Here is a 13,724-nt window from a genome sequence, read left to right on the forward strand (position 1 = left end):
TTTCTTCAAAGTGACAATGTTAAAGTAGGAAACGCAAAAGTAGAAAATTAATATTTCTGTAAAAATCAGCTAAGGAACTCACAAAATAAAAAGATGTAAATCATGGCATCATATACATAATATTTGGGGAGGAGAGGAGTAAAGAATGGTTTCAAACTTATATGACCATCAAATTATAGACTGCTATATGCATAAGATGTTATATACAAACCTAATGGCAGCCACAAATAACCTCTAATAGATATGCAAAGAATAAATAGAAAGAAATCCAAATATATCACTGAACAAGCAAACTGTGAAAGAGAGAAAGAAAGGATGAAAGAAAAACTTCAGAAACAATCACAAAACAAGGGATAAAATGGCAATAAATACATATCTATCAATAGTTATTTTTTGTTTTGTCTTTAACATTTATTGACATGGTTTACCATAAGGACTGCGAAGAATGACTCAGATGTGTTTACTTAGAAACTGTGTGGCACTGAGTGACTCACTGCTGCCCAAGTTCCAGAGCTCTTCCTGTAGGGTGTAAAGGACACGTGTCAGCTACAGGAAACTTATCCCGGCTTCTAATTAGATGCCATCACATATCCTGTCACCCTTCTGCATACCCATGGGGACACAGTAATTAAGTGCCAGCCAAGTTGTTGCCAAGCCTGGGGACAATCCTGGCACCATGACACTAGCAAATGCACTCAGCCAGCTTATGAATATGAGTCTTGGGACCCTCCCTGTAGTTGAGGTGGCAGAGGTTCCCACATCGAGAAAGAAGTGTAGTCTGTAGTTCTCTGAAACCATGCTGGCCTGGCTGGAAAAATAATGGGGTATACAGGTGTAGGTTGCTGGCCTAGTATGCTTCTCCACTCCGTATTCTCCTTCACTCTGACCCAATGCTGTGCATGCTGAACCCACATACACTTGTTGGTCCTCCAAGGTAAAACGTGTCAGCAATACTTGGTGGTTTATTGCCAATGGGCACCAACATCCCACCCAAAGAGATTCTGAAAAAACTGAATCGAATATGAATTGTCTATTCAACTGAAGCTTGAAATCTTCTTTTATGAAGCTTATGTCCCCTGTGGTGTAGCCTGCCAGTTCCTGGTGAACTTTCAGCAAAGTACCTCCTCTTGGCAAGATGGAGGAGTTCCAACAGTTGATGACCATTGCTTCATGACTTCAGTGAGTGTCCACTTTCCTTCCTGACAGTAGGGTACCATCCTCCTGAAGCAGCCCAGCTCTCACCACATGCCCTCCCACTTGATGGTGTGACTGGTCTTCCATTAATCTTCCATTAATCTCCTTAATCTGGCTTATTTCAAAGGTAATGTCTAGTGCATTTGGAAGTGCATCATCACTTTGTCATATACTAATCAAAACATTCACTTGCCTAAATATTCCTAGGTGAAGCAATTTTTCACAGGCTTTGTGAGATTTCCACATCACCTCAATAAGGTTTTTACCTTAAAAGGCCTCCAATTTCACATATGATGACATCATCTTTAGTTCTTCCAAGTCTATCAAAATGAAGGTGTTAAACAACCACATCTTTGTTTTCAAGGATTTCCTGTTTAGCTTCAGGTTCAGCTTCAAGAAGTTCAGCTTGTGTCCTACTGCTCCAAATCAGGTCCATTAGCTGGAAGAGGCTCCCATCTCCAGGCGTGTATTGTCCCTATGACTTCCACTGGCTACCACCTTGCAGAGCTGCCTGGGCCTGACCATGGCTCAGCTGGTGAGAGCAGAGGGCAGGTCCACTGTGGTGGAGCTACTAGTCAATGCAACACTCACAAACCCTTAGACACGGTGCACCCTATCAATCATTACTTTCAATGTAAATGGACTAAACACTCCAAAAGACAGGGTGACAGGTGGATAAAAAAAGAAAGAGACCCAATTATATACTGCCTTTAGAAAACTCATTTTAGACCTAAAGACCCCTGCATACTGAAAGTGAGGGGATCGAGAGACATTTATCATGCAAATGATGTCAAAAGAAAGCTGAAGTAGTAATACTTAGATAAGTAGATTTTATATGCTTTTTTAAAATTTTAGTTTTAATTTTTTTGTTTAAAGAGAGAGCATGAATGGGGGAGAGGGGCAGAAAAAGAGAGAAGATCTTAAGCAGGCTCCATGCTCAGCATATATAAAAAACACACAGTGAACATCATACTCAATGGGGGAAAAATGGAAAACTTGCCCCTTAAGGTCAGGAACAAGACAAGGATGTCTACTTTCATCACTTTTATTCAACATAGTACTGGGTGTCCTAGCCACAGTAATCAGATTAAAAGAAATAAAAGGTGGGTGCAAGGAAGAATCCAAACTTCGTTATTTACAGATAACCTAATACTAGATATAGAAAATCCAAAAGACTTCACAAAAGAACTACTGTAACTGATAGATGAATTTTGTAAAGTTGCAGGATACAAAATCCAAGTGCAGAAATCTGTTGCATTACTATGCAATAATGAAGAAGAGAAATTAAGAAAAAAATTCCATTTACAATTGCACCAAAAATAATAAAATAGGAATAAATCTAACCAAAGAGGTAAAAGACCTGTACTTTGAAAAAATATAAAACATTGATGAAAGAAATTGAAGATGACACAAAGAAATGGAAAACCATCCCATGCTCATGGATTGGAAGAACAAATACTGTTGAAATGTCTATACTATCCAAAGCAATCTACAGATTTAATGCAATCTCTATCAAAATACTAAAAGCATTGTTCACAGAACTAGAACAAATGGTCCTAAAATTTACATGGAACCACAGAGACCCCAAATAGCCAAAGCAATTTTGAAAAAGAAAGCTGGAAGTATCACAATTTCATACTTCAAGTTATATTGCAAAGCTATAGTGATCAAACCAGTATGATACTGGCACAAAAATAGATCCATAGATCAATAGAACAAGAAAGAAAACCCAGAAATAAACCCACAATTGTATGATCATTTGGTCTTCAAAAATGCAGGAAAGAATATGGAATGGTAAAAAGACAGTCTCCTTAGCAAATGATGTTAGGGAAACTGGACCATTTTCTTATACCATACCACAAAAACAAACTCAAAATGGATTAAAGACCTAAATGTGAGACCTGAAACCATAAAAATACTAGGAGAGAGCACAGGCAACAATGTCTTGATACTGGCCATGGCAACATTTTTCTAGCTATGTCTCTTGAGGTAAGGGACATAAAAGCAAAAATAAACTATTCACTACATCAAAATAAGCTTCTACACAGTACAGGAAACAATAAAATTAAAGGGCAACCTACTGAAAAGGAGAAGATATTTGCAAATGACACATCTAATAAAGGGTTAGTATCCAAAATATATAAAGAATTTATATAACTGAATACCCAAAAAACAATCCAATAAAAACTGGGCAGAAGGAATGAACAGGCATTTCTCCAAAGAAGACATGCAGAAGGCCAACAGACACATGAAAAGATGCTCAACATCATTCATCATCAGGAAAATGCAAAATCAAAACTACATTGAGATGTCACCTCACACCTGTCAGAATGGCTAAAATAAAACACACAGCAAGTGTTGGCAAAGATGTGGAAAAAAAGAAACACTCTTGCACTGTTGATGGTAATGCAAACTGGTCTAGCCAATGTGGAAAACTGTATGGATTTTCATCAAAAATAGAACTATCCTATGATCCAGTAATCACACTACTGAGTACCTAAAGAATATGAAAACACTAATTCAGAGACATATGTTTATAGCAGCATTATTTACAATAGCCAAACTGTGGAAGCAGCCCAAGTATCTACTGACTGATGAATTGATAAAGACAATGTGGTGTGTGTGTGTGTGTGTGTGTGTGTGTGTGTGTACAGTGGGATATTATTTAGTCATAAAAAAGAATGAAATTTTTGCCATTTGCAATGACATGGGTGGAGCTAGACAGTGTAATGCTAAACGAAATAAGTCAGAGAAAGACAAATACCATATGATTTCACTCATATGTGGAATTTAAGAAACAAAACAAAGGGGTGAAAAAGAGGCAAGCCAAGAAACATACTCTTAACTGTTGAGAACAGAGGTTGGTGTGGGGGATGGGTGAAATAAGTGATGGGGATTAAGGAGTGCACTTGTCATGATGAGCATTGGTGATGTATGGATTTGGTTGACTGACTATATTGTACACCCGAAACTAATGTAACACTGTATATTAACTATACTGGAATTAAAATAAAAAAAATAAAATTCACGTGGAAGAGTAGAGAGCCAAGAATAGCCAAAACCATTATATAGCTTTACAATACATGCTAGGGAACGTCTCCTCACTTTGTACATACCTCGGTCAATGGTAAACTGTCTTACTAGAATTAACTTTGAAGAAGAATCACAATAAGCAGTGTTATGCAGCAACACAGAGACCCAGTCATAGATCCACACAAACATAGAACCTGGAAATATGAAGGTTGTATTCCACACAAGGGAAAAAGCATAGATTCTCTGATAATGAGTGTAACTGACATGTAAAAAGATTTGGACTCTGATCTTTTTGATCTTTTGAAAAAGGTTTTTACAAAGCCTGTATCTGACAGTTTATATTTTATTATAGTGTTCACTGTTGCACGGAAGTTTATTTTCATTATTAAATTTAATATAAAAAAACTATCTTATTTCAAGGTAGGGAAGGATTTCTAAAATAAGGCACAAGAAACACCAAAAAAAAAAAAAAAAAGAATAAGAAAAAAAGAAAGAAAGAAACAGCAACTAAGGAAAACATTCCAGTGTTCTTAGAAGCATTAAGTAAATAGATGGCAATAGGCAGAAAGGAAAAGTACTGGCACGAAAAGTAATATCCAGGGTAGGAAGAAACCCAGACCCCTTTGCTCCTAAGGGCAACAATTCATACCCAGGAGTGATGATGATTTTAACCCATTTGACCCTGGTCACTTAACCTACTAGAAGCTAGGCCCATGAAAATACACAAAACTAAAACAAATGATAATATGGGATGAATCAGAGTCACTGAAGAGAGCTTTACTAGACAAAAAAAAAAAAAAAAAAAAATGACAAAAATTGGAATGCAGTTCCAACAAACTGATTTGGACACAGAAACCCAGTGAATATTAGATTCATGGCCCAAAAGAAGACAAAACTTTATTCTCACAGGAGCAGATATTATGCAACTTGGACCCATTACCACTTGACACCTTTGAATATTTGGAGAAAAAATACTGTTTTACAAAGATCTGTGATTAGCAGCAACCTGGAGATTAAGATGGCCTCTACCTAATATATTTATCCCTAAAAGCATATTCATTGAGAACAGCAGGAGAACCTAATATAATAATAAAATTAGGATTATTAACTGTGATTCATGATAGGGGACACTCTCACCAATATATGTGGAAGCAACAGAAAAAATTGAAAAGATCAGTTTAAAAGCTGAGCCCCCATAGGACAGAAAAGCATTATAGTATTTGCAGGTTCCAGAAACAAAGGATAACTGATTGATTTGACAAGAACAGCTGAGGAACTAAGTCAAAATAAAGGCTTTAACACTCATGTTTATCAACAAAACAGGCCTACACCTAATGTACATAGATGCAATCAAAATAGGTCATTTAGAACTAAATATGCAAGACCCATTTGGCCACCTAAGCCATTTAGACTACCACTCTTTATAACAAATTATGAAGATAGAAACCCAAAGAGAAACCCCAGAAAATATGCATGTGCAGTGTCAGAGAAATGGAAACAACCACCTTTTAGAGTAAATAGACCTAAGAAAAATAAACCTACATATAGACCCACTGACCCATTTATTGTGAATAGTTACCCCATTTAAAAAACTTAATTCTATTAATAGACAAGCCATTGGTAGCCAGAGGAGAGCAAACCCCCTAGAGTCTGGGCAGTCTCTGTCTCTTGGCCCAAGCTGGTGACAGTCACTCAAGTTATACTGGCCATTTCAACAGAAACCACTTCATAAGTAAAAATGCTACATATATCACTATGTTGTTAGATATAGGGTTCTAAGTACCATTATACTAGGCTATCCTACTAATTTAGAAAACTTTAACAATAAAAAGGAATTAGTTGAAGGATTAAGGTGAAAATTAACCCCAGGGACAATGGTACATAGATTCCTAACAATGTGATAGATCACTCATTATGGATAAATGCCTTATTGGTCCCGATTTAGAAAACATTCTTGGACTAGATGTAATAGGACATATAAAAATTAAGAGAAACATTCAGGAACCCCTAAAGGAACAAATTATCATCCCTATATTTTGCAATTAACAATCCAATCTGGCCTGTTAAAAAGCCAGATGGATCATATAGACTTACAGTAGATTAGAAGAAGTTAAACAAATACTCTCTCAAAATTGAGGAAGTACTCCTAGATTTAGGCATTATCCTAATCAGTATCATCACTGGATTGGGAACTTATTACATGGTGATAGACTTATCTGACATGTTCTTTGCTATTCTAATCGATGAGGAGAGCCAGTCCATGACTGCATTCATTGGGAAGGCAGACAATATCAGTTTACTAGGTTACCACAAGATTAACACAAGAGACCAGTAATAGCCCACAACTTTCTAACACAAAACATCCAGGTTTTTCAGGAAAACCACACACACAAACCAGAATTTCCTATATTGATGACACATTTACTTGTGGTGATAACTTGGAAGAACAGACTAGAGTCACTATAGAATTAATTGAAATCTTTACACTCACAGGATGGACAACTGACCAAAGTAACATACAGGGACACTACACTAAAATTTCTAGGTCTTCTGAAGGCAGAATATATGAGACCCAGTCACAGACAAGCTAGATTGCACTTCATTTGTACCACAAAATCAGCAGCTCAGAAACTGATAGGACTTTTTGGATATTGGAAATAGCACATACCACATCTGAAGATATTAAAACACATTTTTGAAATAAATAGGAAGAGTAGGGAATTTAGATGGAGACCCATGAGGCAGTCTTTATTTCAAAAATGCTGTCAGAACTTATAATACCATCTCATGAGGGCTCTGGATATAAACCAGAGTGCCTATACTCACAAGGGTTTGGACTAAAACACCACTATGGACTAAAACACCACAGGACCCCCAAATATTACCCAACTGTATTTTGGACTAAGAAGTTCCTGTGGTCCAACAACAGGCACCAACCAATTAAGGGCTCACCCAGGTACTCTATGAGCCCTACAAAATTCAGAACCACTGACAGAAAGTAAACTAATTACACCTAAGCTACAACAGCCTATTCTGGAATGGGTAAAGCAGACCCCTGACCATAAAGTCCTAACATGGAAATGGTATATTTCCAAGCAGGACAAACAGATTGCGGGTCAGCTTTGTGTGAACTGAGAAAATCTCCACTATGCCAATAGTGGACTTGCCAGAATTCCTGAGGTCAAGCCTATCCACGCTCCAGCAGTTGGGCAATGGGGACTGCCCTGGTCCCTGGCACCCAGTAATGCCTGGTTCATACACGGATCAGCCTCCATGACACCATCTGGAGAATGCTGGCAGCCAGCGGCCTTGAGGACTCATGATGGTCTAACCCTGACAGATTCAGGCTTGAGAAAATCAGCACAATATGCTGAATTAATGGCCATAAAACTAACTGATGAACAATCTGTTAAAGAAAATCAGAATGACCTATATCTTTCTCAGACCCATGGGAAATAGCTGTTGGAGTAGCTCTTTGGTCAGGAACGTGGTGGGGAAATGACTGGAACATAGGAAATATGAACATATGGAGTAAGGATATGGCAGAAAATAGCACTGGCTGACGTCTTCATGTTCATCACACGTGTCTCGGCATATCAGAAAGACAAGGCTCAAGTACCAAAACTTAATGACCAGATAGACAAACTCACTAGGAAAACTAAGAGGCCCAAATTCCCCAAATTTAACAAAAATACAATGATTCACGACTAAGGAGGAAACCAATTCAAAACACAACCATATATAAACAAGCAGAACAATGGAACATAAAACTTGAGCACACAAATATGCCAAGTGATCGGGTCATTGCATGGGCACATATCACCAAACAAATCATGCTGGGACACAAAGCACTAGGACATGATTAGGAAAATAAACATGTATATACCTACCAAATACCTCCACTTTCAAATTAAGAAATGTGGGAATTGCTGAAAGTTTAAAGTGTGAAGGTCACTAATGAATACTCTGTAAGTTCAAAGAAGCAGACAGACCCTTCCAGATTATACAAATGATTGTATAGGATCCTTATCTGTACCAGAGAACAAATTATGCATGCACTTAGTAGACACATGGTCAGGAATAGGATTACTCTATCCTTGCAGGAAAAATGATCAGAAATCTACCATCAGAGCATTAGAAATCAGGATTGCTTGCTATGGTATCCCAATTAAATCAGGGGCCCCACTGCAAAGGAAAGCAAGTACAAGAATGGGCTAAGAACAAAGCATAGTAAGATACAAAGGACTTACACCTACAAGCCCAACCATGTCTGGGTCAAATGAAAGGTGTAATGGCTTACTCAAGCAGAAGCTGACTGATAAGCCTGATATAAAAGCTTGGACGAAACCAATCTGGGAGGGGCAAGATCTCTAAACCATAAATATGGAAAGAATGGAAAAACTCTTATCGCATTAATATTGCAAGCACCTCTACAGATGAGACCACTAACAAACTCCAGAATCTAAACTAGAAGGAAAACATTTAAAAAAAACATAATGGTATATATATAGAGTACTAGGAAAATTATGGTACCTGCCATCAATACAACCTACTGGATGACTGAAGAAAAAACTACATTACATCACATTAAAGAAAATAATATGATGACTCTGAAAATGGCAGGCATGAGAACACCATCTTTATTGTATTGACACCAGACGCCTGATATTTAGCCTCGCAGGATGGAGGGCGACTATGCTAGAGGGAATATAGGCAACAACGGACGTCATAATGGTAGATATCCTTGGGTGGCAAGAACAACGAGAAGGAATTAAAAACGCCAAGGAAACTCTCTTTATTTTGCAGGCATGAATCCAGGATGCATCTTGAACCCTACCAAGATGACTAACGGGTCAGTGCAGCATGCTGCCTGCTGCCCATACTCCGTTGCCTATCGCTCCCTGTTGGATACCATAGTCATTACGGCTATGGATACTCCTCTGATGGCTCCAGCATAGGAGCTGTGCCAGTGTTCTGAACTGGAATGCCACTTTCTGGTCCGGCACAACTCCACTGTCTGTGACATCCTCCGCATTCTCCAGAGATCACTAGTCTAGTCACCTTATTGCAGCGGAGGACTCATCAACATCACCGGCATCAACCAACCCAGCCTCTGCACCCCATCCTTCGCTGTCAGCACTATCTACTCACCGGGAAAGCTTCAATCAGTAGAGACACCAAATACTTAGGGAAGCTGATGAAGCAGTGGCGACCTCCATTTTAATCTCCACAAGAACCATCAAGGATTCTGAACAACAACTCTATTAGACATTGACTTGGAGGATGAAGACTGGCCTGAACTACTAACTGGCTTTGGTATCATAACCCAGCACATATATTTCGTCAACCAGGTTCTGAATTTTTTACTTTTTTTAAAAAATATCTGTTTTTGAAAGAGAGAGAGGAAGGGGCAGAGAGAAGGGACACAGAGAATCCCAAGCAAGCTCTGCACTGGCAGTGCAGAGTCCCATGAGGGGCTCGATCCCATGAACCCTGACATGACCTCAGCCAAAATTAAGAGTCAGATGCTCAACTGACTGAGTCATCAGTACAGGCATCTCTGTACTTTTATCCTACTAAATTGAGGCAGCATTGGACACATCACAGAGACCCTAAAAATAACCTGGATTTAGTTCCTGATTTGTGTGTGAGCATTTTAGCGTAAAAGAGCAGCTGGTGAATACACAGAATAGGAATTATATCTTTAAATATAAATAGGCCAAAAACTGATCATCTACTACACTCCTGATTTACACTGTTTAACCCATATTCACCTACTAGAAAGTGAATAATAGATCTATGGACATTATGCCCAGACTTTAAAAGAACCAGGGACATTATGTGGTGTATAGAGAACACCCAGGAAACTTAGCACATAACACATATCATTATCTTCTGTAATATAATCAAGCTACTATCTCCTATCACAGATCTCTACCCCAAGGGTGTAGAAATCATTGTTAATAAATCCATACCAGTCATATTGCAATTTATAATCATAGTATATACATTAAAATTTAAGATGTAGGACTTTCTAGGCAAATACAAATCCCCAAGTTGTGCTTGGGTTTATCCAGCTCCTTTATATCCAACTTACAACATATGCCAAAAACAGATAGCTCAAAGGAAGGAAAGCCTTATGGTTCCTTGTTGGACTGGTAGGAGGCTTAAGTGGAGGAACAATGGGAGCCACTTTTTCTCAATTCCAAATCAAATCACATTAAATTCTTAAACTTTGCTCTCAATTTGACACACATGCGGTGGCAGTTTTGTCATCATTGGGTATACAGATGGATACAATTAGCCTTATGTTACAAAACATAAATTTCACATGGCATAAAAAACAAAGCAGCCGGAGAAAATGCTAAAAAATAGCAACACTAAAAAAACCCCCAAATATGTTTTATGTACACTGTCAATGTACAGTTAGGGATGGCTGATATGTGGAGTACTCTTAGGACAGCTATAATCTTGGGTCAATACTGATTGTCTGAGATAACAGCCCAACCAGAAGTAGATATAATACATTCTAATGACTGTTATTCCTTGGACAAGTATGAAATTAGAATATTGGCACTTAAGTAAGGAAACTTGTCAGGTTACCACACTTTGCAGTTTCCCAATGTCAAAAGAGAGAGGTGAGCCCACTGGCTATGGAAAGACCCCTTATGATAAAAGGAAAACATGTTCCTAAGGATACATTGTTGGAATGAATCCAAAGTACCTTTATTATTGCTAGATCTTTGAAGATATCTATAGTATAAGTACTTATGACTATGGCTTTGATGCCTCCCCAACCAGTTATATATAACATAGAGCTAGTATGCTCTAAGCCAGACCTCACTCTTATCTATTGGAGTCAAGGAAAAAATAAGGAACAGAACATTACCTGTGTAAAACTACAACAGGTAAAGAATATGACAATACAAGGAAAAAGATGTTAATTAAGTTCAGCAGAAGATAAAGGAACCATTAAAATAACCAGAGACATGTTTCACATCAAGCCTCCAAAATTAATAATGTAAATCTCACATCAGAAAACTTAAGAAAAGTGAAGGTATATTTGGAAGGTGAGATTAATAAAATCAAACTACCTTTGCAGGAATTTAAAAGAACAAAAATGTGCATTTATAAAAATAATGGCAGTTTTGAGGTCTAGTGTTATGGCAGTTGAACACATGTTTGATAGTGCTGTGCAAGCGTGCACCCCCTGGAACTTTATAAAAATGATCTTTACTTAGAAATGTAATTGTATGGAAATTTAACTGTGTCATTTAAGAAGCTTAACTTTTGGTTGCTTTATAATTAAACATGGTACCATGCTAAAGAGCTTTGTTATATTTATATTGATAACATTAGGAATATGGTTGCTTAAACTGGTCATTAAACTATAATATAAGAGAATGTTTGCCAAAGGAGAAATATTGCACAAATATGACTTAGTACCTGTGATGAATACTGTAAGTGTTGTAGGACCACAGGGTGGATTGATATCTTTGTGAATTTAGGTTTGTACAGGACATTTGTATTAATTAGCTTTAGAGTGATTTGAAATCACAGGATCGACTGTTGTGTATTGGTTTGACATGATTTTAAATCCACTTATTTATGACAAAGACAAAAAAAGTTGTTCTTAGAAGTGAAGTTGTTTTGATGTAACAATGGAGTTGTGTCAGGATGTCGTCATCTCATCTGTTCTCACTCATAACTTAGTAGCTTAGCTGCTGTGGGCCCTGGTCACAGGTTTATCAATAAAAATATATGAAGAAGCAAAGCAACTATGGCAAAGGAACATTAGACTATAAATACTGAGAATTTGTGAGAACTATCGTAGAGTGTTTGGTCTGGGCAAGGCTACACTTTGCTGATCTAAAATGACTCTTGAAGACCTAGGGGCAAATAGCTCCTGCCATGGTTGAGACGGCTCTTCTACTGACAGTGGTGAAAGGCATGTGGTATCCCTTCAAAGAAGGGATCTTGCCCATCAACACCAGTGCTCTTGCTCTAGCAACATGTTCTAGCTCCACGAGACTTTAGCGCTGGCATCTGGACTTCAGCTCCAAGTTGGCTAACCTGTCTTCTGGGTACCACCTCCTATAAAATTACGCCTCAACTAAACTTGAACTTTATACATTTCATCTCCCCTTGCCTAGAACAATAGTATGACTAATCCAACCTTGGTTTGGAGTATGTTATTTCCGTAGTGGCTAATGAAAAGACATTCTCTTGTATTCTATTGGCTTGTGAAATTTGCACAGTGAATTGTTGACAAAGACAAAGTCAGCCTTTGAGTATTATTTGCCTTCCAAACAACACAGCTTTCAGAGGGATTATGCACAATTGTGTAGGTTAAGGCTTAGAATTAGGCAGAGGCCGGGCACCCCCAACAGCCTGACCTGGACTTGCCTGACATTGCCTGATCTGCGCCTCCTGCACCCTGTCAGTCATCTTTGGCTAGTCTGAGCTCTCCGGGCCTGTGGACCTAGTTCTTGTCCCCAATAACCTACATTACCTCATAGGTGTAGGGAACCCTTCCTCCAAAAATCACTGTGAGGCAGCCATCGAAATAGTTGACATTCAGTCCCATGTGTACTTACTGTTTGCTGGGGTTTCAGGCTTCTGCAGCAATCAAGGCTCCCAGCTGTCTTTTGTCGGCAGACACCTTGGCCACCCTGCTTGATCCAGTCATGGAAAGGCAGTGGAGATCTGCCAGCTCTGCCTTCTAGGGGAATATGGATTATGCATAGGTTAGCGTTTCAAATTAGTCAGATGCCAGATACACAGTGCCCCTCCCCTGTGAGCCAGCCTCACTGGACATTGACCTGCTGTAGGTCCCTCACTACCCTGACTTGGGCAGCCCATGCATATGCTGTATATACTCTTCCAGTTGCTTTTAGGCAGCTGGGTCCCTCCAGGCCTTTGGAAGCTTAGGCCATCCACAACAACCTGCGTTGCCTCAAGAGTAGAGGGAGCCTAAACTGTGAACATCACTATGAGACGTCAGTTGTATGGGCAATAGTCTGTGCCCATGGGGACTTGCTGTCAGCCGGGGTTCTCAGTTTCTGCTGTAATTGAGGCTTCCAAGTATCTTTTATTGGAGGATACCCTGGCCAGCCTGCCTGGTCCAGTCCTAGCAAGGCAGTCCAGATGACTCCAGCTCTGTCTTCACTGTGGATACATGCATTAGTATAGGTGAGGGCTTGGATATGGGAGATGCTAGATACTCCAGCAAAAATGAGTAAAGGAAACCTCCCTCACCGAAAATGGAGTCAGAAGCCCTGGAGGGGAGCTCCTAATGCTCATATTACTCATTGCAGCCAGGATAACCATTGCAGCCAGGATAACCATCACATAGGATTATGAAAAGGATAACTTTTCACATAGGATTTTCTTCTCCTACTTTTAAGAAAAAGAACAAAGATCCATGCCTGCCCCAACAACAATGCACCAACCACCACCTGCAGCCAAGGAGAAACTTCTGTAACCTGGAACACTTG

The 13,724-nt window shown here is 38.9% G+C and overlaps 1 pseudogene; it reads right to left on the minus strand.

Annotated features, from left to right (window-relative positions):
- Positions 1-546: 546 nt before the first annotated feature.
- LOC115504837 lies at positions 547-12,814 on the minus strand (annotated as a pseudogene).
- Between the last annotated feature and the right edge of the window lie 910 nt (positions 12,815-13,724).

Source organism: Lynx canadensis, chromosome F1, assembly GCF_007474595.2.
Source record: "Lynx canadensis isolate LIC74 chromosome F1, mLynCan4.pri.v2, whole genome shotgun sequence".
NCBI lineage: Eukaryota > Metazoa > Chordata > Mammalia > Carnivora > Felidae > Lynx > Lynx canadensis.